The 20,521-nt window shown below is 43.9% G+C and overlaps 1 long non-coding RNA gene and 1 pseudogene across 2 annotated transcripts in view; both read right to left on the bottom strand.

Moving 5' to 3' along the window:
- LOC311581228 overlaps positions 1 to 20,521 on the bottom strand; it is a 1,115,569-nt gene that overhangs the window by 57,225 nt on the left and 1,037,823 nt on the right. The window lies entirely within an intron of this gene.
- Positions 12,010 to 12,757, bottom strand: LOC311580508 (proteasome subunit alpha type-5-like; annotated as a pseudogene). The gene has a single exon. The product of its transcript is annotated as a proteasome subunit alpha type-5-like (transcript).

The following is a 20,521-nucleotide window of genomic DNA, read 5'->3' on the forward strand; positions in this document are numbered from 1 at the left end:
AAAAGATAGCGTTGCTGGGTGCAGTACACTTGGTTGGCAGTTACTGTTCTCAGGCCTCGGAGTGTGTCATTATGTGCTTTTCTGACATTTAGGTTGCTGACAGTAGATCTCATATGATTCTGACATTTTCTGCAGTTGTGGGGGAGTTGGAATTTTTCCCTTACAGCTTTTAGTATTGTTTGTCCACTTTTTATTATTGATATCTCTTTTGTAATGTATCGTGGAGGAAGTTTTTGTATATTTCTGTTTGGAATTTTAACTACATGTGTTTGAATGTCTTTCTCTGGATTTGGTTAAAAAAACATTCCTCTATAATTTTATTGAATGGATTTCCTATACTCTGAATGTTGATCAGCTTCTTCTATCTTTTTGTTTTGTTTTGAGACTGGGGTTTATCTGTGTACCAGCTATGGCTGTCCTGGAACTTGCTCTGTCGTCCAGGCTGGCCTCAAACTCATGGAGATTCGACTGCCTCTGCCTCCCAAGTGCTGGGATTAAAGGTGTTCGCCACCATCGCCTGGCCCTCCTTCTATCATTCTTAAGCTTGGTCTTTGTTTGGACATTGTAGTCATGCTCACTTAGTATGGTTTTTTTTTTTTTGTTCCTTTGTTTTTTTGTTTTTTTGAGTCAGGTTTCTCTGTTTAACAGCTCTGGCTGTCCTGGAACTAGCTCTGTAGATCAGGCTTCCCTTGAACTCAGTCTCTGAGTTTAGTGGTTGAGTTGGGATCTTTGGAGTCTTGCAGCCTTGTATTTTTTATGTCCCTTGTACAGTTTATAGTTCCACTGCAGTTTAGACTACTGTTTGTTTGCATCTCCCTTCCAGTTTTAAATTTAATAATTGATGTTAATGCCCGGCTGGTGCTCTGGAGAGGGTCCAGGATAGGGTCTCTGGTGCTGGATGCAGATGCCCTTCCAGTTCACTTTATCTCTTGGGTGGCCAAAGCTGATGGCTCAGGCAGCCGATTAGGATTGAAAGAAGAAAAAGGAAGGAAGGGGGAAAAGAGCCCAAGGTATCTTCTCTAGGGACTGGCTGTACTGTGGCTGAGGAGAACTTAAACTGACCACATTTTTCCTATAGCTGAGGCTGTAAAAGCTGCTTCTGGCTAGCAACTGCACAGGGGTGGTAAAAGGGGGCTCTTTGATCTGTAGATAGACCTCTTTGTGGAGATCTCCAATAAGGTGGTGTAAACTTAGGCTTATTAGCCATAGAAGGCTGGTGGCCCTGAATCTGCTAACTTATTTGTGAATCTACAGAGAAATAAGAAGTAAGAAAGATAGAAAATAAACCACTTACACACATACATTCAAAATAAGAGGATCAGGAGAAAAGGTGGATGAAGTCAGGCATCTTAACTTCAACTGACGTTAAGCTGCTCAATTTTCTCCCAACTACGTTTATTGTAGATCGTACTTATACTTCTGAGAAAAGGGAATTATATCATAGTCAAAAGAGTACAATTAATCACAAAAACAGATGAATTCTAAAATATGACAGGTTACATGTTTTAAAGCTAAACATTTCTTATCTATGTATTTGAACTCATGGTGAGTTCAGAATGACAAAGATTGACAGGGTCTAAGATTAATAGGGTCTGATACTTACAAGAGTATACCACTTATCAATTAGGACAGACCTGACTATACATTATCCAGCTATCTCTTAGTTCGTTACGAGCTCAGGACAATAATTTTATCTGCCTTTCATTCTAAGAAACAGAGTAAATTCAGACATATCTAGGTAGCTTCATTCCACTTAGGTCAGAGAAATTTAAAGAAACTTGCCCATATTTATGGTGAAAATACCAGGATTCAGGGTGCCATCTGCAGTGGAGGCTTATCTGAAGCCACAAATCTGCTACTAGGCTATCTTTAGTGAGGCATCTGGAGGTCCACAAAGGTATTTATTGCAGCCATAAACTAACTTTAACTTTTAAAACTATTTGAGACAAATCAGGAATTCCATAATCGGGGATTAATTCATCTGAATAACAAAAAGTACATCTTCAATAAGATCCTCTAGGAACTTTGCTCAATCGGAGCTGGTTAGAACCCAGAAAATAACAATTCACACCAATGTTAGATGTATTTACTTTTGGTTTTATGAGACAGGGTTTCTCTGTGTAATCTTGGCTATCCTGGACTCGCTTTGTAGACCGGGCTGGCTGTGAATGTAGTCCTGGCTGTCCTGGACTTACTTTGTAGACCAAGCTGGCCTTAGACTCACAGTGATTCACCTGCCTCTGCCTCTCTGGGTGCTGGGATTAGAGGCATGCATCACCATGCCTGGCCCTAATGCCAGATTTTAGAGAGATGCAGCAAAGCACAATTGACAGGGTAGTCAGAGGTTGGAAGCAATTCTGGGATACATCACGATACAGACCTTGCAAATATTGGGTCACCTGCAGAGATCATGCCCCTTGGACTTCTCCCAAATCAATGGCTCCTGACAGCATGTCAGAGGCTAGAAGCAGTTTCAGGATACAACATGGTATAAGACCTTGCAAACACATGCCTAGTGAGCTCCCTTAACAAGGTGGCTCTTGGCAAATTGAGATTAATTTAAAGAAACATTTTAAACTTAGTAGATACAATGAACTCATCTTATATTTATCATTTATCTAATTTATTTTTAACACTCTTGAAAACAACCTTGTGCTTTTGTTTGTTTTTGTTTGTTAAGGAAGATGCACTTGATGTCAGCCTTTTGTTTCTGCATATATGCTCCCCCCCACCTGCCTGTGAACACACACATTTTAAAAATTAAAAAAAAAAAGCATAAAGTAAGCATCCTTATTATATAGAGAAAAGTTGGAGCCATCTCACTGGCCCAGTAGGCAGAGGCACTTGCAGCCAAGCCTGAGGACTTCAGTTCAATCCCTGGGACCAATACGACGCAAAAGAGAACTGTGTCCTGTAAGTTGTTCCTTGACCTCTACATGCATGGTATACATGCGTGCACACACACATGCACATGAAGTGTAATAAGTGAATTGTAAAGCATTTCCTCTTGAGTGAAAGGAACAACCACAACATACACTGAGCGCACCTCCTAAGAAGCTTTACAATTTGAGAGAAATTTCGGGAGCATCCTTGACATAGACCTGATAGCGCCTCCCCAGGCTTTGTAGCAGATGAGGATCTTTTTGAAAGGGGCATCCAATCAATCATCTTTGGCCCAAATTCATTGTCCTCCAGCAGGGAAGTTGCGGACAGAAAGAAGCCCCACTGATTCTAAGCCCTATTAAATTGAAGCCTGAAAGAATATGTGTATATATCTTAGTTACCTTTCTGTTCCTGGGAAGAGATACCATCATCAGAGCAACTTAAAAAAGGAAGCATTTAATTGGGGCCTTACGGTTTCAAGGGGTTAGCTTGTGGCCATCATGGCAGAGAACATGGTGGCCCATAGGCAGGCATGGTGCCGGAGCTGAGAGCTTACATCCTGATCCAAAAGTTGGGAGACAGAGATAGAGATAGGGGGAGGGGAAGGAAAGGGGAGGAGGGGAGGGAGAGGGGGAAGGGAAAAGGGAGGGGAGGGAGAGGGGAGAAGGGGAAGGAAGAGAGATGGAGAGGTAGAGGTGGAGGGGCAGAGAGGGAAGGAGGGAGAGAGAGACAGAGAGAGAGACAGAGACAGAGACAGAGACAGAGACAGAGAGAGACAGAGACAGAGAGAGAGACAGAGACAGAGACAGAGAGAGACAGAGACAGAGAGAGAGACAGAGACAGAGACAGAGACAGAGACAGACAGACAGACAGACTGGGCCAAGCATGGCCTTTTGAAACCTGAGTCCACCCTAGGGACACACCTCCCTCAAGAATACTATAGCTCTCAGTCCTACCCAAAACAGTTCTACCAACTAGAGACCAAGCATTCAAACATATGATCCTATGGGGGCGTCTCATTCAAACCAACACAGGATGTATGCATGTGTATGCATATATATACAGCCTGCTGAAACCCTTTTTGTTGTATATACCCTTTTCTATGTATATAGTTTCAGAGCTGATCTCTCTGCATTGGGCAAAAAAAAAAATAAAGGGGCTCATCCCTGGGAGAGATTAATTTTCCTTCTCCCAGCAGCTGTTTGTTGCTAGTTGTTTAGGGGGTACATTTCTTGAGAGCATTTCCCCCTCCCACATTAACCTGCCCATGGCATTGCGCTTGTTGCGGTCTGTTTTCGCAGGCATTTGTAGGAGAGACTATCTCACTGCAGACTTCTGTAGACTTCTTGGTCTTCTAATTCTCACAGTCTTTCCCACCCTTCCTCCACGATGTTCTCTCAGCCATGGATGCAGGACTTGGGATGGAGATGTTATATCGGCTGGCCTCCCATGAATTCTTGATCTCTCTAGCATATTCGTGTGTTGTTTTCTGTTAAGCGCTCCATTGGCAATGAAGAGGCTTCTTTGAGGAGGGATGGGTAAGCGAGGCCCCCCTCACTCAACCTGTGGCTAGAAGAGAAAGATTTAGAGTGTAGAGTGCAGTATTATGCTGGTCTAGCAAAGTAGTGAAATATTAAAAAAATATTTATTTCTTTTTATTTTTTATGTTCATTGGTGATTTGGTTGTGTGTGTGTCTGTATGAGATTGTTGGATCCCCCTGGAACTGGAGTTGGAGACAGCCGTGAGCTACCATGTGGGTGGGTGCTGGGAAACTGAATGGCCAGTGCTCTTAACCTCTGAGCCATCTCGCCAGCTCCAGTAGGTTATCTGATGACCATGACCTCCCTTGACCCAGGAAGCTAGCTAGGTTTTCAGTGTCAGGCTTGCTTCCCTCCTACTGAGTGAGGCTTAAGTTAGAGAGAGGCTGACTACACAGTTCAAGAGCTACCAGTGCACCATTGTATCTTGCCGTGCTGGTCACAGTCATGCTAGTTTATATGCAGCCCAGGGATTGTTATATTTTGGGGGGGGTGTGGGTGGGTAGTGGTGGTTGGTTTTCCCATCCTAGTGAACTACTTAAGATAATCCCCTCTGGGCATACCCAGGTGGTCCATCGCCCATGCAATTTAGGTCTCGTCAAATTGACGGTTGAGATGACCCACTGGAGATGTAAGGGGCGGTTTAGAGAAGTTGAATCTGTAGCCCTTTGCCTCTTACTCCTGTGTTATTCAGCAACTAACTGGCACCATTCCACAGTGGCCCCCAGATCGGGGCATCTTTATAGATGCGTATATTAATGTGCAAACGAGTAATAGAATCAGGCTGTCCTACAAAAGCCTCCATCAAGATCTCGTATGTAACCCTCAGGTACAGCTGAGCCCTTGACAACTGAAAGCTTGACTGCACCTCGAGTAAGGAGGAAGTGTGTTTAAAGCTGGGCCCTGAAACAGGCTCAGAGAGGTTAAGTTGCTTGGCCAAGGCCACGCAGCTAATAATGAATGTAAAGGCGGTAGCTCTGAGCCTGGAGCTGGGTTTGAAGCCAGACATGGTTTCTATCAACACCTCTTTGTGTGGATAAATGAATAGGAAGGGAGTCAGGATGGGAATTGCAGATCCCTTCCACTCCCGCATGTGCTCCTTATGATCCTCTACAGACTCTGAGCATCAGATTCTCCCGCCAGGATGAGAGCCTTCATAATTCATCAGGGCGATTTGTCCTGACCTCATAGTCTGTTTTGATAACACTGCAATGGCATGCTCGCACATAAGAGTATTAGGGAGATTTTTTTTTTTTAATTTTACATCCCGACTGGTTTCCCCTCCCTCTTCTCTTCCAGGCCCCTCCCTCCCACTCTCCCTCCATTTCTCTTCAGAAAAGGGCCAACCTCTATGGTTATCAACCAGGTATGCCATGGCATATCAAGTTGCCGTAAGACTAGGCACCTCCCCTTATATGAAGGCTGGACTAGGCAGCCCATGAGGAGGGGTCCCGAAAGCAAGCAAAGGAGTCAGAGACAGCCCCTGCTCTCGCTGTTAGGTGTTCCACAAGAAGACCGAGTACATAACTGTAACACATGTGTGGAAGGCCTAGGTTAGGCCTATGCAGGCAGACTCCTGGCAGGTCAGTCTCTGTGAGCCCTTATGGGCCCAGGTTAGTTGAATCTGTGTGGGTTTTCTTGACTTCTCTCTGGCTCCTAAAATTCTTCCTTAGGGGGCATTCTTTATCTTCTGGGGCACATCTTTGTAAACTCAAATGATTGTCGTGGTACAACCCCCCAAGTCCTGCTCAGTGTCTTAAAACAGAAAAAAAAAAACAAAAAAACCAAAAAAACAAAACAAAACAAAAACCCCAAAAAACCCCAAAAAACGAAATGAACGCTAGATGGCAGTCAAGGCTCAGTGATTTTTGGTGTGACTGGTGGAAACCAGTGTGTGTGTGTGTGTGTGTGTGTGTGTGTGTGTGCAAAGTCAAGAAGGGCTCCATCTATGGAATTTACCCCATATCTGGACACAGCCTTTTCATTCCCTCAGCCCAACCACCTCCCCAGGCACAAACCCCATTGCTAGAGGAATGGGCTTGAGGGCTTTTAAATCAGAACCAGCTTGGCTTTGAAAACTGACTCTCAAAATTAGCAAGCACTCTGTATCCACAAGCCACTCAAGTCGTGTCATTTCTCTTACCCATTCTAAGTGGATAAAGAAGAATTCCTGCTACAGTTTAAAGCCATTTCTTCTTGTCCAGCCCTGGGGTGGAGTGGGGAAGGCAGACAAAGGGCCCTGCGGTGTGGGGAGACACTCAGGTGCCCCAGAAGCCACAGAGCTGTCTGGATGTCCTGTCAGTCCTGAGGCATGCTATGCTGATAATGTCGAGGTGCCTTCAACCCCAGGCTTCTGCAGAGACTCCGCAGTCTTGTCTTTGCCACCCTCTACCCTTCCCTCTGTCATTCTGGGTTCTGTTTCTCTGTTTTCTATAGCAACCGAGAGAAAAATAAAACTCTTCTACAGATATTTATGTACCAACCTCACAATATGCAATGCTGTATCTTGGCCAGTTTCCGGATAGGACAGCTCTTGTTTTTCTGCTTCTGTCTTCTTCTGGGAGCCAACAGTTCCACCGCAGTCCAGGGAAGGCTGCCTGTGGAGAATGTGGTACCAAGAGAGTGAAGAAGAGGTGCATTTATTTGTGGATTTAATTCTAAGTAGGAAATAACTTTGCTTTCCAAGAGGACTTAACACTTGGGAGGCAGAGGCAGGAGATGAGTTCCAAGCCAGACTGCTCCATATACTTAGCACTAAGCCAGTCAGGACTACATAGTGAGACCTGGTCTCATAGGAAATGAAAAAGAACAAATATTCCCCCCCAAACCCTTTGGGACATAGAAGTGTCTATCTTGTGGTAATGTTATAAGCATAGACGTCAAAATCAGAGCTACCCCAGAGATAGCTTGCGCATCTACATGACGTTAGATGTGCTGTGTGCAGTGTGGGAGGACCCAAAAAGGTGAGGTGTCAATCACACAGCTTCCCACAACCAATCAGCTTTAGTACACATCTTGGAAAAGTACAGGGATAGCAGTTGCCACTGGCTCAGCACTTACACAGGATGTCAAGCCAGAGACTAAGATTCTTTTTTTTTTCCCCTTAGGCAATGCCAACTTTATTCAGAGCATCAGACACTTTATACCCTGAGAGTTAAAAAAAAGTTCACTAAAGTTCTCATGAATATAAACACAAGGACATGATGCATGTGGTAAAAACACATCTTTCCATAGAGGCATGTAAACAAATAACAGTAGCCTGTTTGTAACGAATAATCTAAAGTAACCTCACTCCTATCCACCACACCTGGCTATACATGAAAGCATAATCCAAAACAATTCTGTACTTTTGTTTTTTGTTTTGTTTTGTTTTTGTTTTTGTTTTGTTTTGTTTTTTGGTGCCCCTTTTCTGACCACGACCCCTGGATGGGGAGGTCTGGCAGCACTCAGAGAAAGGATAGCAAGTTACCAAGAAGAGACTCGATATTCTAAGAGCATATATAGGGGGAGGAGGTCTCCCTCAATCACAGACATAGGCGAGGGGAGAAGGGGGGAAGTGGGAGGGAGGGAGGAATAGGAGGAAACAAGGGAAAGGCTAACAATCGAGATGTAATATGAATAAATTAAAAAAAGAGAGACTAAGATTCTTAATGATGAGTCTGGGATGTTGTGATAATTGATCTTCAGTGTCAACTTGAAGGGACATGGAACTAACTAGCTGACACACCTCTGGCATGTATGTGAGGATGTTTCCAGACAGGACTAACTGAGGAGGGAGGATTTCCCCTAAAGGTGAATGGCACCATCCCACTGAAAAGGTCCTGGGAGGAATACCATGGAGACAGTGAACTGAGCCGCAGCATTCATTTGTCTTCTTCCTGGTTGCATATACCATACTGTCGCCATGCCTTCCCTGATGGCCTGTGCCCTCCCACCACGGGCTCAAATAAATCCTCAGTTTTGTAAATTACTTTTGTTACATATTTTGTCACAGCCCAGAGAACAGTGTTCAGATGTAAATGGCATTGTCTCTTCGCTCTTGCCAAGATAACAGTGCTATGGAGGGAAGCAGGAAACAGAAAAAAAAAAAAAAAGAAATTAAATGATGTGCATTCATTTTAGCTCACCACACACATTTCTAGTGCATTTTCATTCCACCAGTGATTATCCAAATAACTTGGACCAATTATATTCCTCTCACCCCAGACAAAACTTCTCTATGTCATCCAGGCTGGTTTCAAATTTATGACACTCACTTCAGCCTCTCAAGTGCTAGAATTACAGGTGTTAGCACTACATGTAGTGTCTCTCTCTTTTATTTTATTATTATTTTTTAATTCTGTCTGTTTGGTTTGGTTTGGTTTTGGTTTTTTGAGACAGGGTTTCTTTATGTAGCCTTGGCTATCCTGAACTTACTTTGTTGACTAGGCTGACCTTGCACTCACAGAGATCCGCCTGCCTCTGCCTCCCCACTGCTGGGATTACAGGATAGCACCAAACATGCCTTGCTTCTCTATTTTTTGAGGCAGTGTCTCTCATAGTCCAGGTTGGCCTCAAACTCACAATGTAGCTAAGGATGACCTTGGACTTCTGATACTCCTACCTCTGTGTCTCAAATTCTGGGATTATAAATGTGGGCCTCCCATGCCTGGCTTGTCTAGTACTGAGAATTGATCCCCAGGCTTCATGCATGCTAGGCATGCATTCTACCAACTGAACTACCCTGCCTCACACCATTCTCTTAAGACTTATCTCAGTCTGCACAGGCCATGAGTAGGCCAACCCTAGGGTTCCCAAACAACAAGTTCACCCTCGTATGAAAGATAACTCTCTACTGTAAAGAGCACACATTCACATCCACAGGGAGGCAGAGAATGGAAATTGAGACCAGAGGACACTATAATAACTAGAAAACACCCTTCCTCACCTGGACGTATTGTCCTAGATGGAGCTTTCTTGCTTTTTGTCTTTCTTGAGTATGAGGGTTTTCTTCTTTTTTTTAAGCATCAAGTGGAAATTCCTCAAGATGGAGATCCTACCATGCCCTACACTCCTTGTCTGTTTTCTACCAACTCTATCAGTTGTCTCTTCTGCTGTGCTTCTCTTCTTCAAGGGATGTGTGCTGTAAGCTATCCTACTAGTACTTAGTAGTGGAAGAAGCCTACTAGCAATGCTAGCAGTAGAAGCAATAAAGCAATAGCAGTGATAACTAATGCTTATCAAGGACTTAGGATATGCCAGGCTACAGTGCACTTCATGCTTCTGTAACAGAACACAGGCAACTGGGTAATTTGGGAAGTACAAAAATATGTTTCTCCCACAGGAGACTAGAAGTCAAAGACTAAGGTACCTGAAGGGGAGGAGCAGGGAAGAATAAACTGCTGGATGCTGTATACATACAATCTCTTTTAAAATAAGATTTTATTTTTATTTATGTGTATTCACACATCCCTCTATGTGCATATGCATTTGAATACAGTGTCCATGAAGGCCATCAGAGGCCATCAGATGCCATTGAAATGTGGCTACAGGCGATTGTGAGCCCCAAGCTGGGTGTTTAGGTCCTCTGCAAAAATAGCACACAAAGAGCCTTAACAGTACTCATGAAAGAACACTGCCTTGTATGCATAAGGGTATTGTGTAACTCAAATGCTGATTTCTATACTCCTCATGACTGGTTGCAATCCTTGCCCTAAGAATCTTCTGTCTCAATGTTATGTAAGCAATTGTCCCCTGATATGCTAATAAAGTAGCTTACAGTCAATTGCTGAGCAGGGGAGTGGATAGAGCTGGACTTCCTACCAGCCAGAGGAGGAGGAGTTAGAGGAGGAAATAGGGGATTGAGTCATCAGTGGAGGTCCAAGAGACATCAGGAAAGAGAGCTGGACCATGGAAAGCTACAAAATACAAGTATCTCTAGGATGTCTGCTGGGAGGAAGCCAAGTTAGCTTAGATGGTCAATAATAGAGTAATAGCTGCTCAGATTTTGCATTGTGAAGCTTATTATTAAACAAATATAAATGGTCTCAATTATTCGTGTGATAGCTGGGTTAAGAGGAACAGTTTTATAATAATAACCTTAAAACTGTCTAACCACTTCTTACAGGCCTCACATCCCATCTCAATCTCATCATGTTTCAACACCTGAATTTTGAAAGCAACACACCCAAGTGACAGTTTTGTTTTGTTTTTTTGAGACAGGGTTTCTCTTGGTAGTCCCAGTTGCCCTCAACCTAGGAGATCTGCCTGCCTCTGCTTCCCAAGTACTGGGATGAAAGGTGTGTGCCCCTACCACCTAGCAATCTAATTTATTTATTGATTTTAAATGGCCGTGTAAGAGAGGCGCTCATACCAAATCTTGTTCTTATCTGGATGCAACTAAATAAAATCTAGGACACTGTGAGTTTTTCTCATAATGTTATAAGTTAGGAGACAATCTTTGTGTAACGTGTCAGTGAAGGAAGGAAGCACCATTGCTGCTCTATATTCAGCGTCAGGCATCCTTAGCATGTAGTTTTGTTTTGTTTTGTTTTTGTTAAAAGGAGATGCTGTATCTCCATCCCAGCTAGAGAAAGGAAGAGAGGTAAGCAGCAAAGATGCCTGCCTGCCAAGGGTGCTTCTTCTCAGTTTGTAGGATCAAGGCCTGAACTTGGCAGCTCCAGATAGGCTCAGCCAGCCAGACATGGTGGTGCATGCCTTCAGTCCCAGCACTTGGGAGGTAGAGGCAGGTGGATTGCTGTGAGTTTGAGGCCAGCCTGATCTACAAAGCGAGTCCAGAACAGCCAAGACTACACAGAGAAACCCTGTCTTGAAAAACAAACAAACAAAACAAAACAAAAAAATCCAAAAAGAACAAAAAACAGATAGGCTCAACCATCTACACTCAATATGCTAGTTAAAAAGGTGAGTCATAATGGAAAACGGAAAAAGGTCTATTCAATGTGAGCATGTTGGGAAGATGAGCAAAAAAGGTTCAATAACCCCAAGTCTCTATTTAGGATTCTGACATGAGGCTTAGGGTTAAATAAAAGGATTACTTCAGCAGCCCTGGTTATGCTCCCACCAATCACCATTGTCTGAGTTCTAATCTCTCCAACAACATGTTCTGCCAAGTTCTCAGAACTCTGTGTAATCCTCTCTGGAGACAAGCCCCCTTGTGACTAGTGTAGGACCCCAGGTTTTCCCTTCTCCACATGAGACACCAGAGGAAATTCCAGTTCTGTGGGCTTAACTATTTCATTAGTCTCACAGAAGGAAGAACATAAATGCTTGTGTTCATAATATTTATTCCTGCCAGGACCATTAGCTGCTTTTTTTTTTTGATCCTACTTTATTTAGTGAGAAAAATACTGATTTCATTTTAAAGTCCCTTCAACTGGCATTTCATTGGTCACAACTTGGTTATAATCCCAGCCTTGTTGTACAGGTTTGTAGGAAGCTCCACATTTTCATGGAGAACTTTTCCTATCCTGAAAAAAAATGTCAGCACTCAGAAATAATAACTAAAAAGTGCATAATAAAAATTGATGGGCTGCCAGGCACAGGTGGTGCACACCTTTAATCCCAGTACTTGGGAGGCAGAGGCAGATAGATCTCTATGAGTTCAAGGCCATTCTTCTTCTTCTTCTTTTTTAATTTTTTTATTTCATAATTGCTGTTATATATAGACATCATTAAAAACACACATATACTAGATATATTTCCCATGGCATAAGAGCTGGAAATCAAGTTTAAGGGCAATTAGGAGAACTGAAATTGTGCCACAGATGGCAGAGGATGGCTCCTCCTTAAATGTCTTTGATCACTTCCTCCAGTTCTTCCTTTGTGAACATGTGGAAATTCTGACCAGGCTGCACCATGGCTAGTTCTATGTTAGTTGCATTCAGCTTCTCCTCCATGACTTGACTGAGGATGATGAGTGAAGATTTAATAGCTTCTTTCAGTGTCATAAACTTGTGGCACACTTCTTGTAAGGAGCTCTGGGCACCCTCTGAAGCAGAGCCAATTGCTCAAGCATCACACTATACAAAGGTCCCTGATGGGTCCTTGTGAAACAGCTGGGGTCCTTTCTCATTAACAATTCTGAGTAACAATGCTACTCCAAAGGGACAAAACATGGTACCTGAATCTGCAACTTCCTCTCCAAACTGCAAAGCCAGATTGGACACAGCCTGGGTCATATTCTCCACTGTCATTGTCTCATTGTAAGTGAACCAGTGGTTCTGTGTCTCTACTCTGGCTTTATTATTAAAGTTTTAGCATCAGCAATTAGCCCACTCATGACTATATGAGCATCAACCTCTACAGTTTTCTCAATGCCACTAGGCTCCATTAGTGGGGAGATAATAGACTAAAGTAATGATTACACCCAAGCCCAACTTGCCAAGCCCAACTTGGCAAGACAATTATTTTGTTGGGCTTACTTGCAAGAATGTGGGTGGCCTTGAAGCATTTTTCCCTGCAGACCAGCTGTGGGATCAGAGAGAGAAAAGAGAGTCTTGGTGGTGCTCAGTAGAGAGAATTGAGCAGGCAGTGAGCAGCTGGTTAAGGGAAACCAACATTAATTGAACAACTAGCAAGAGGAAAGGTTGAGGAATGGGGGAGAAAAGAAATATTAGCCTAGGCATAAATAACGGTGTACACTGAAAGGTCTTCTAGCCCAGGAGAACTTTATTTTTCTTCTGCTTTCCCTGTCTTCTTGGGCCAAGCCCAGTACTTTATTTAAAGTGAAATTCAGGTGTTTTTTTTTTCATTACAAATTACATCATGACTTTCTCATCTCATCAGTCGAGCCTTTAAAAACCAACAGAGCAAGAAAACAATCTAACAAAGAAATACTAACAGTTCTGTACAACCTACAATAAAGCATATAGCAAAATTCAGTCAGTTTCTAAGCAATGGTCAGCGTGACCTGATTATTATTTCTTAAACAATAATTGGGAAAGTTTAATCATAAATTTCCCTGGGCTAAAGCCATTGTGTTTACGTGATTGTCATAGCAATATAGCTTGAAGCTAAATGCTTTTAACATAGAAGATACTTGACCTACTTCCAGTCCCAAACCAAGAGTTATGCTATTTAAGCTGAGGCTAACTGCCAAGGGGTCCTCTATTGTGAAATATTTGTAAAGCATGACATTCTAAGCCCACCTTCTATTGCTTTCTAAGCAGATTCTAAAGAAACAAGTTCACTTTTCTACAGCCAACAGCATTGAACTGTGTACTGTTATGTCAAACTCCTAACTCTCTTTACAAGCAGTTTCTGCTTGTCTGCTCACAGTCATAGCCAAGACTCTCTCATTGTCTCAAGCCTTTGGCTAGATGCCTTCTTTCAACATTATCTGTAGGAAAAAGTTTTCCAGTGTAAATTGCATTAGGGCTCATAGTCAAAGTGAGAAATAGAGAGAAAGACAATTTTAGCAGAAAAAGCAGATTTCAAAGTAGTTTTTAGGCAACACCTGGACCATAGATAATATTTAAAGGCAGTTGTGATCAGCCAGAGATCTTTGGAACTTTGTCAAGCAAAGCTTCAACAGCTGTTCTGTATGTTAAGAGACTATGCTGGATAGTCAGAGGTCTTTGGAACTTTGTCAAGCAAAGCCTCTATGACTTGTCCTCACTTGACACACTTTTTTTTTATCACTCCCAAGCCTTTATTGATGACAATTTCATGGAAGCTGCATCATCCCTGCATAACATACAGACTGCTCCGATGGTCTCTTTTCTCCATTAGTGCTGACTACTTGCACAACTGAAGATGAGCATTTTGTATCTTGTAAGTTTCAGGAACTTCCTGGGTTTTGTTTACTTCTGGCATCTCTCAAGTTGCCCCCCCTTCTTTTAGGAGGGAGTGCTTTAATTGGAAGGAAATGCTACACAGGAGGGCTGGACAAGAATAAGTTTGCCTCTTAGAAAATCAAGTTCTAGTGCAGTGAGTATTCAGGGCTTGGGAATATCTCAATAGCCTCAGAAAAAAAAAAACAACCTCCAAGAATGTTGGAGGTTGGTCTTGTTGCTGTCCAAATGAGAAGACTCACATACCCCAACATGTTTGTAACCTTTCCTAAAACCTTGCTCCTGTTTGAACAATAAAAAGCCAACATACCCAGGCAGGGCAAATGGGATAGGCATGGCTAAGGTTCCCAGGCTTTTGGGACAAAGAAAGAAGTTCTTGGGAAGGGAAACAGTCAGAGACTGGAAAGGGATCTTGGGAAAGAGAGGAGATAGAGGAGGAGAAGAAGGAAGGAGGTCACTGCCGTGGGGGAGGTGGAGAAGAAGCACATGGCTGGTGTGGATGGAGGAGTTCGCCCAGGTGATAAACATTAGCAAGTATTTGCAATTATGAGTGGGATGAAGCTAGATAGAGATTATTAGAAGTAGATGGCATGGAAATTTGGCAGAGAGATATGGGAGGTCGTTTAGGGGATTAATATCTGCCCTGCCTTAGGTAATCCAAGGCTATTTTAAAATGTAACAGGTGTCTGTGTTTTTATTGCTTGATAGCAGGTTACAAAATGCTGCCATAATAATTATAGGGCTAATAATAAACATTTCTTAAGCCCTACTTCTAAATTAACCATAACACAAGAATATATAAAACAGTTCCACATGGAGTGTTCTAGTTTCGTAGATGTCTAGACTACATTAATTGACACCTTTTGTAGTAAAACAACCAGTAATAACCAAGCCACCACTTTCTTATTAAGTGAGAGGGTCAGACATTGCTAAAAGGCACTGTGGCAGAAGCCACGTAGCCCCTACAGGTGCTGCAAGGTACCAGTCAGCTGCCAGTGTGATTGTATATGGCCTAATGCCACTGAACTGTAACTCTAGTATTCAGCCCCAGCCTATCAGCTTACAGCCCCTGTGATTGCTCCTTAGCCCACCCAATCAAATTAGATGAGAGCAAACCCTCTTAGAAGTCCCCTAGTTCCCATTAAAAAGTCCTGACCATCTTTGGCTAGGTTTGTCACTATTTTGTATGCATGGGTGACCCCTGCTTGCAGGCTGTTTCTACAGAATAAATGCTCTTTGTTTTTTACAGACTCTTTGAGTCTTCCTTCAGCAATTTTTGGACCTTTATATTAAGCAGAGTTGTATAAGTAAGAAACTGTCCCCAGACAATGCAAAGGTTTCCTTACAGTGAGTTTATTTACCACAGCATAGGGAGACAGAATTTGAGACTTGCTTCTAACCTGGCCTTGTGTTCACCCTCTCAATAGATTTCATCACATCTTTGGGTATGTTTATTCAGATGGAAAATTAGAAATTTGAGTTTTAAGAACTAGTGTAACCCGAATATTATTATATATGTATATTTATGTATACTTGATGTGTATATATATATATATGTAATCTTATAGCCATCCTTTTGACCTTGGTTGCTGGTTTAATAATAATTATTAGTTGTAACCCCCATTAGACTGAAACATTCTCTTGTTTAATCTTACAGAGTGATGACCATAGTCAACAAATATGATTCACCCCTGAAAAGCTTTTGCATCAGCTAAAACACAAAGGGTCCCAGCGCCACAAACAGAATAAAGATACTGGGAGGTGTCATTGGCAGTGATATGGATTGAGAGTGGCAGGTAAATGTTGAAAACAAGAAATGAGCTGGTAGAACCAGTCCTTTGATAAAGAAAAGGAGGAGGTGGCTGCGTGGAATACTGATGATACTTGGGCAGCTAAGACAATGAACCATTGTACCACACCCCAACATTTGGAGTCTTAAGAGCAGGAGCCAGGAAAAGAGCCATTTGCTCTCTAGAAAGTATTTGCTCCTGGAAGATCAAAACAAACAAACAAACGAACAAAGTTTTATCAAAAGAAATAGCTTGGTCATTGAGATTCATCCAAGACCATCACCAAATTGTGTGCCATTGCTTTCTTATCTGAGGCGAGTAGATGTTCCTTTACATGCAATAAGCTTTCAACCAAAGTAAAGGGGAGCAAGGGTATGAACCATCCTCCAGTAAAAACAGACTCCAAGTCCGGTGACACTCAGTCCTGCCCCAGCCATTGAAGGAAAGTCAACAGCACTTCAGGTGACCAAGGACATGGACCTGTAGAAGCCTGTGCCTGGCTTACTGCTTATCAATGCTATGCTGTAGGTTATTGACCTCACATGCCTCCACTAGGGCATGAAGCTCCCCAAAGCTTCACTAAAAGTGATGGTATGCCCTGATCTGTGATCCTGTCAGCTGCCAGGTGGCCTGCCAGGGCACAAGGCAGCTGCACCCAGACCATTGCTATCACTCAGAGTAAAGGCTTGGCAAGCAAGCAAGGCTAAGGAGCAGACGCTCAGGATCTATTGCACAGATGCCCTGATGCTGCGTATCTGGCCCTGCCTCCAAGACTGTTGGGATGACCCACAAATACTGTATTTGCTGGCTATGAAAAAGTGTGTCCCTGTGCTCCGATTTGTTAATTGCTGTGCCGGCTGTGCCAGGCTAGCAGGATATGTAAATGTTTGTCACTGCCTGGCCTGCCCAGAAAAGAAAGGCAAGTTGCTGTGGGCAAGGTCACAGAGCCCCCAAAGCCAAAGGGTTGAGTAAGGGGTGTGGTTTTTTGCAAAATAGAGAGCAGGCTGCTAAAGCTGGGGCAGGAGAACTGGCAGAACAGCCCCAGCAGAAACAGATTCAGGAGAGAGAAGCTGGAGACAGAAGGAAGAATGGGCGGGGCGGGGAGGAAGAGCAGTGAGAGCCATGTGGAGGACCGCAACGGCAGAGAAGTCAAGTTACGTTAGAAGCCAGCTGAGGGACTGCCCCAGCAAACAAGCCAACATTTTAAACTACATAGATGCCTCCGTGACTTTATTGTTAAACCTCAAGCGGACTCCCGAAAGCCCTACAGAGCAGCACTATCTAGACCCACTGACGGCCAAAGAAGCAGCATTGCCTATTAGAGAACGGTGGAACAAATGCCAAATTTCTTCCATGCAGGGAGCCTGATAATTAGTGACAGGAGACATGAAAACATGAGAGTTGAAGTCTTATGATAAAATGAGAGGACCGGACATTGCTAAAAGGCCTGTGGCTGGAGTCACGTAGCCTCCATGAGCGCCAGCCCACCTCCACAGTCACCAGCCTCCCAGATAGTGGCACATAGCCGCAGATAGGATTCCCCTAGAAGCCTTTAAAAGAGCCTGCGAGCTCCCCCTCAGGTTCGCCACCATTTTGTATGGATGGTTGACCTCTGCATGCAGGCCGTTTCTGCAGAATAAACGTTCCTTGTTTTTATATGCTATTTGAGTCTGGGGTGTTTCTTCAGTGATATTCGGACCCCTACAATAAGTGACAGTGGCTGAATGATGCCAGAAGTGAGAGGTGCAACAGTAGGACAGTAGGACTGCATTTGTGGCAGGTTCTGGTGGAAGGCATCATGGGAATGCTGGCTTGGGCTGCAGAACTGTTCCTTACGGTGCCTCATATGTGCACACGTACCCTTGGCAGAAGGGCTAACTGTAACAAGGTTGATGTGTGTAGACTTACTCGTGGGGAGCAGATAAGTCCTGAGTCAATGTCCCCAGTGCCCAAGACCCATGGCATGAGGCAAAGCCTTCCTCTGGTTAGGCTCAACTTTCCTCTCACCAGGTGTGATGTGATAACTAATAACTGATGTGTAGCGAAAACAAAACAAGACAAAAAGAAAACAGCTGTGCGCAGAAGCTATGAATCACAGCTCTCTTCTCCTCCCTAATGAGAGCAAAGTGAAACTGCTCCACTACAGAGACCTCCTATCCAGGGTAGCTAGCCTGCCTCCTCATTCAGCTGTGTATAAGCCCGCCACACTGGCCACCAACCCCCCACATTCAGCTGTATTCAATACAACCTGTACCCCACATTTCCATGATGCTGGTGAGTCTCTATCAGAGGGCCTACAGCTTTTCTGACCGGTGTCTGTGTGTCTGTCTATAACATGGCTTTCTTTTGGACCCACCAGTGATTATATAAAGACACGGAGACTTATTAGTGTTTATAAAAGCTTAGACTTTAGCGGTGGGGGGGGGGGGCAGACTCTCAGCTACTCTAAACTTATCCTGGCTATCTTGTCATAATCTACCATGTGGCCAGCTCTACTTCTTTGCTGATGTTCACATCTGTCCACCTTCGTGCCCTCTGGGAGATCTTCCCAAGTCAGAGACCCTTTTTCAGCCCTGAAGTCTCCCATTCTTCCCTTTCCTGCCTAGCTATTGGCTGTCAGATCTTTATTAAGCCAATCAACAAATGAGTAAGGTGAATGTTTACAAAATACGAGGCAGGTGGTGATCCATAAGAATAACAATACCAAGCGCCGGCCAGCCCTCATCTCTCTGTAGATACAGCAATCGACAATCGACTATGCAGAGACAACCTTCACACAGTGCACCAAACGGCAACCCCACGTCTGTCCTTTCTTTATTCTCTTGTCTTCTTAGTCAGGTCAAGCACAAAGTCTTGCAGGTAGAGGCACCTGCTTTTGAGGGTCCGGTCTGGCTGAAGAGATGGCTCAGCTGGTAAAAAACAGAAAACAAAAAACAAAAAAACCTGCTGTACAAGCCTGGACTCCCAGCACCCAAATAGAAAGCTAGGCTTGGTAGGATGCCAGTGTTGAGGGGCTGGAGGATCTCTGACGTTTGCTGGTTAACTAGTCTAGAGACACATACATTTAAGTGTAGGTTCAGGGTATGAGAGAAGACATATGATAGTTACCTTTCTGCCTTATTTTGATTACCTTACTGATCCGGAGTGGAGGCATACCTTTTCTTAAGCTGTGAATTTGGGCTACACTGAAGGATTATTTCATAGTTTCCCCACATCAGTCTTTCCTGCCCTTGTTTAATAGTTTGTCCGTGTGTGTGTGTGTGTGTGTGTGTGTGTGTGTGTGTGTGTGTGTGTGTGGCCCATGGAACAATGGCTGTGTTATAGTCAACAGCCCTCGGAGCCAGGCTGTTGATGTTGATGGCTTCGTCCTGTAATTTCCTCTCTGCGGTGTTCAGTGGTTCATGTAGACATGGGGAAGCATTTCTTCTTGGTTTGGTTTTAAAAGGTGAGATTAACAGGTTTGAAGGTAACTTTAAGATTAGCAACACATTTTAATAACTACGGGGTCCATTTTCAAGTCCTTGCCGGGCGGGAGGGGGCACTACATAATCGATAGCTGATTCTCATGGACTGCTTCCTATGGGGGAGGCAGCTCCTCCCTTTTTAAGAGTTCCATCCGAGTTCCGTTAGCACCACCAGAATTGTTCTGTTCTTGTATGCTGCGTTCACAGGGAACAATAACTGGCCCAGTTTCTTTGCTGATCACTTTTGCTAATAGGAGTCTAGTACAGAGAGCTCACAAGGTGCATCTTGGATGAAGGGATGCTATAGTTTGCACTTGTCAGCCAACGGCCTATGCATTAGAGGCTTGTTTGTTGACCTGTGGCACTGTGGGAAGGTAGTGGAACTTAAGAGACTTGGGACCTAGTGAGAAGAAGATGGTAGGCTGCTGGGGAGAATGCCTTCAAAGGGGTTGTGTTGGATAGTTTCATGTCAACCTGACACAAGTTAAGTCATCTGAGAAGAGGAAACTTCAATTAAAATGTGTCCATAAGATCTGGCTGTAGGCAAGCATATAGCGTATTGTCTCAACTAATGATCGATGGGGAGAACCAGCCCATTGTGGGTGGAGCCATTCTATAAAGAAGGTCCCCCTTGCCCCCCAATTCCCCGCTACTCACCTATGATGGGAGAGCAAGCTGGTCCTGCCCTTCACCAGCTACAGAACTCTGGAGATTGTGCTCTGCACCTCACCTGTGCAGCACAGTAGACCTGGCCGTGGTGGTATGGGCACGGGTAGGCCGTCCTGCCCCTTTGCCAGCTGTAGCATTGGTGAGCTGGCCATGGTAGTTAGTGCTGGATAGTTTGCCCTCATGGTGAGGTTATGGGAGAGCTGGCAGGATGACCAACCCAATTACCACCCAGGCCTAGATCCAGGGCTGTGAGTTGACCCACTCCAACATCTACCCCATCTATGAACTGCTAGAGTGTGTGAAGGGGCCAGTCCTGTGGATCCAAAGCTTCAGGATTCCCATGACACAGGAAGCAACAGGCTATCAGAGAGGAGTCCTGGTG

The sequence above is a fragment of the Acomys minous genome (assembly GCF_964271855.1).
Source record: "Acomys minous genome assembly, chromosome: 13".
Taxonomy (NCBI): domain Eukaryota; kingdom Metazoa; phylum Chordata; class Mammalia; order Rodentia; family Muridae; genus Acomys; species Acomys minous.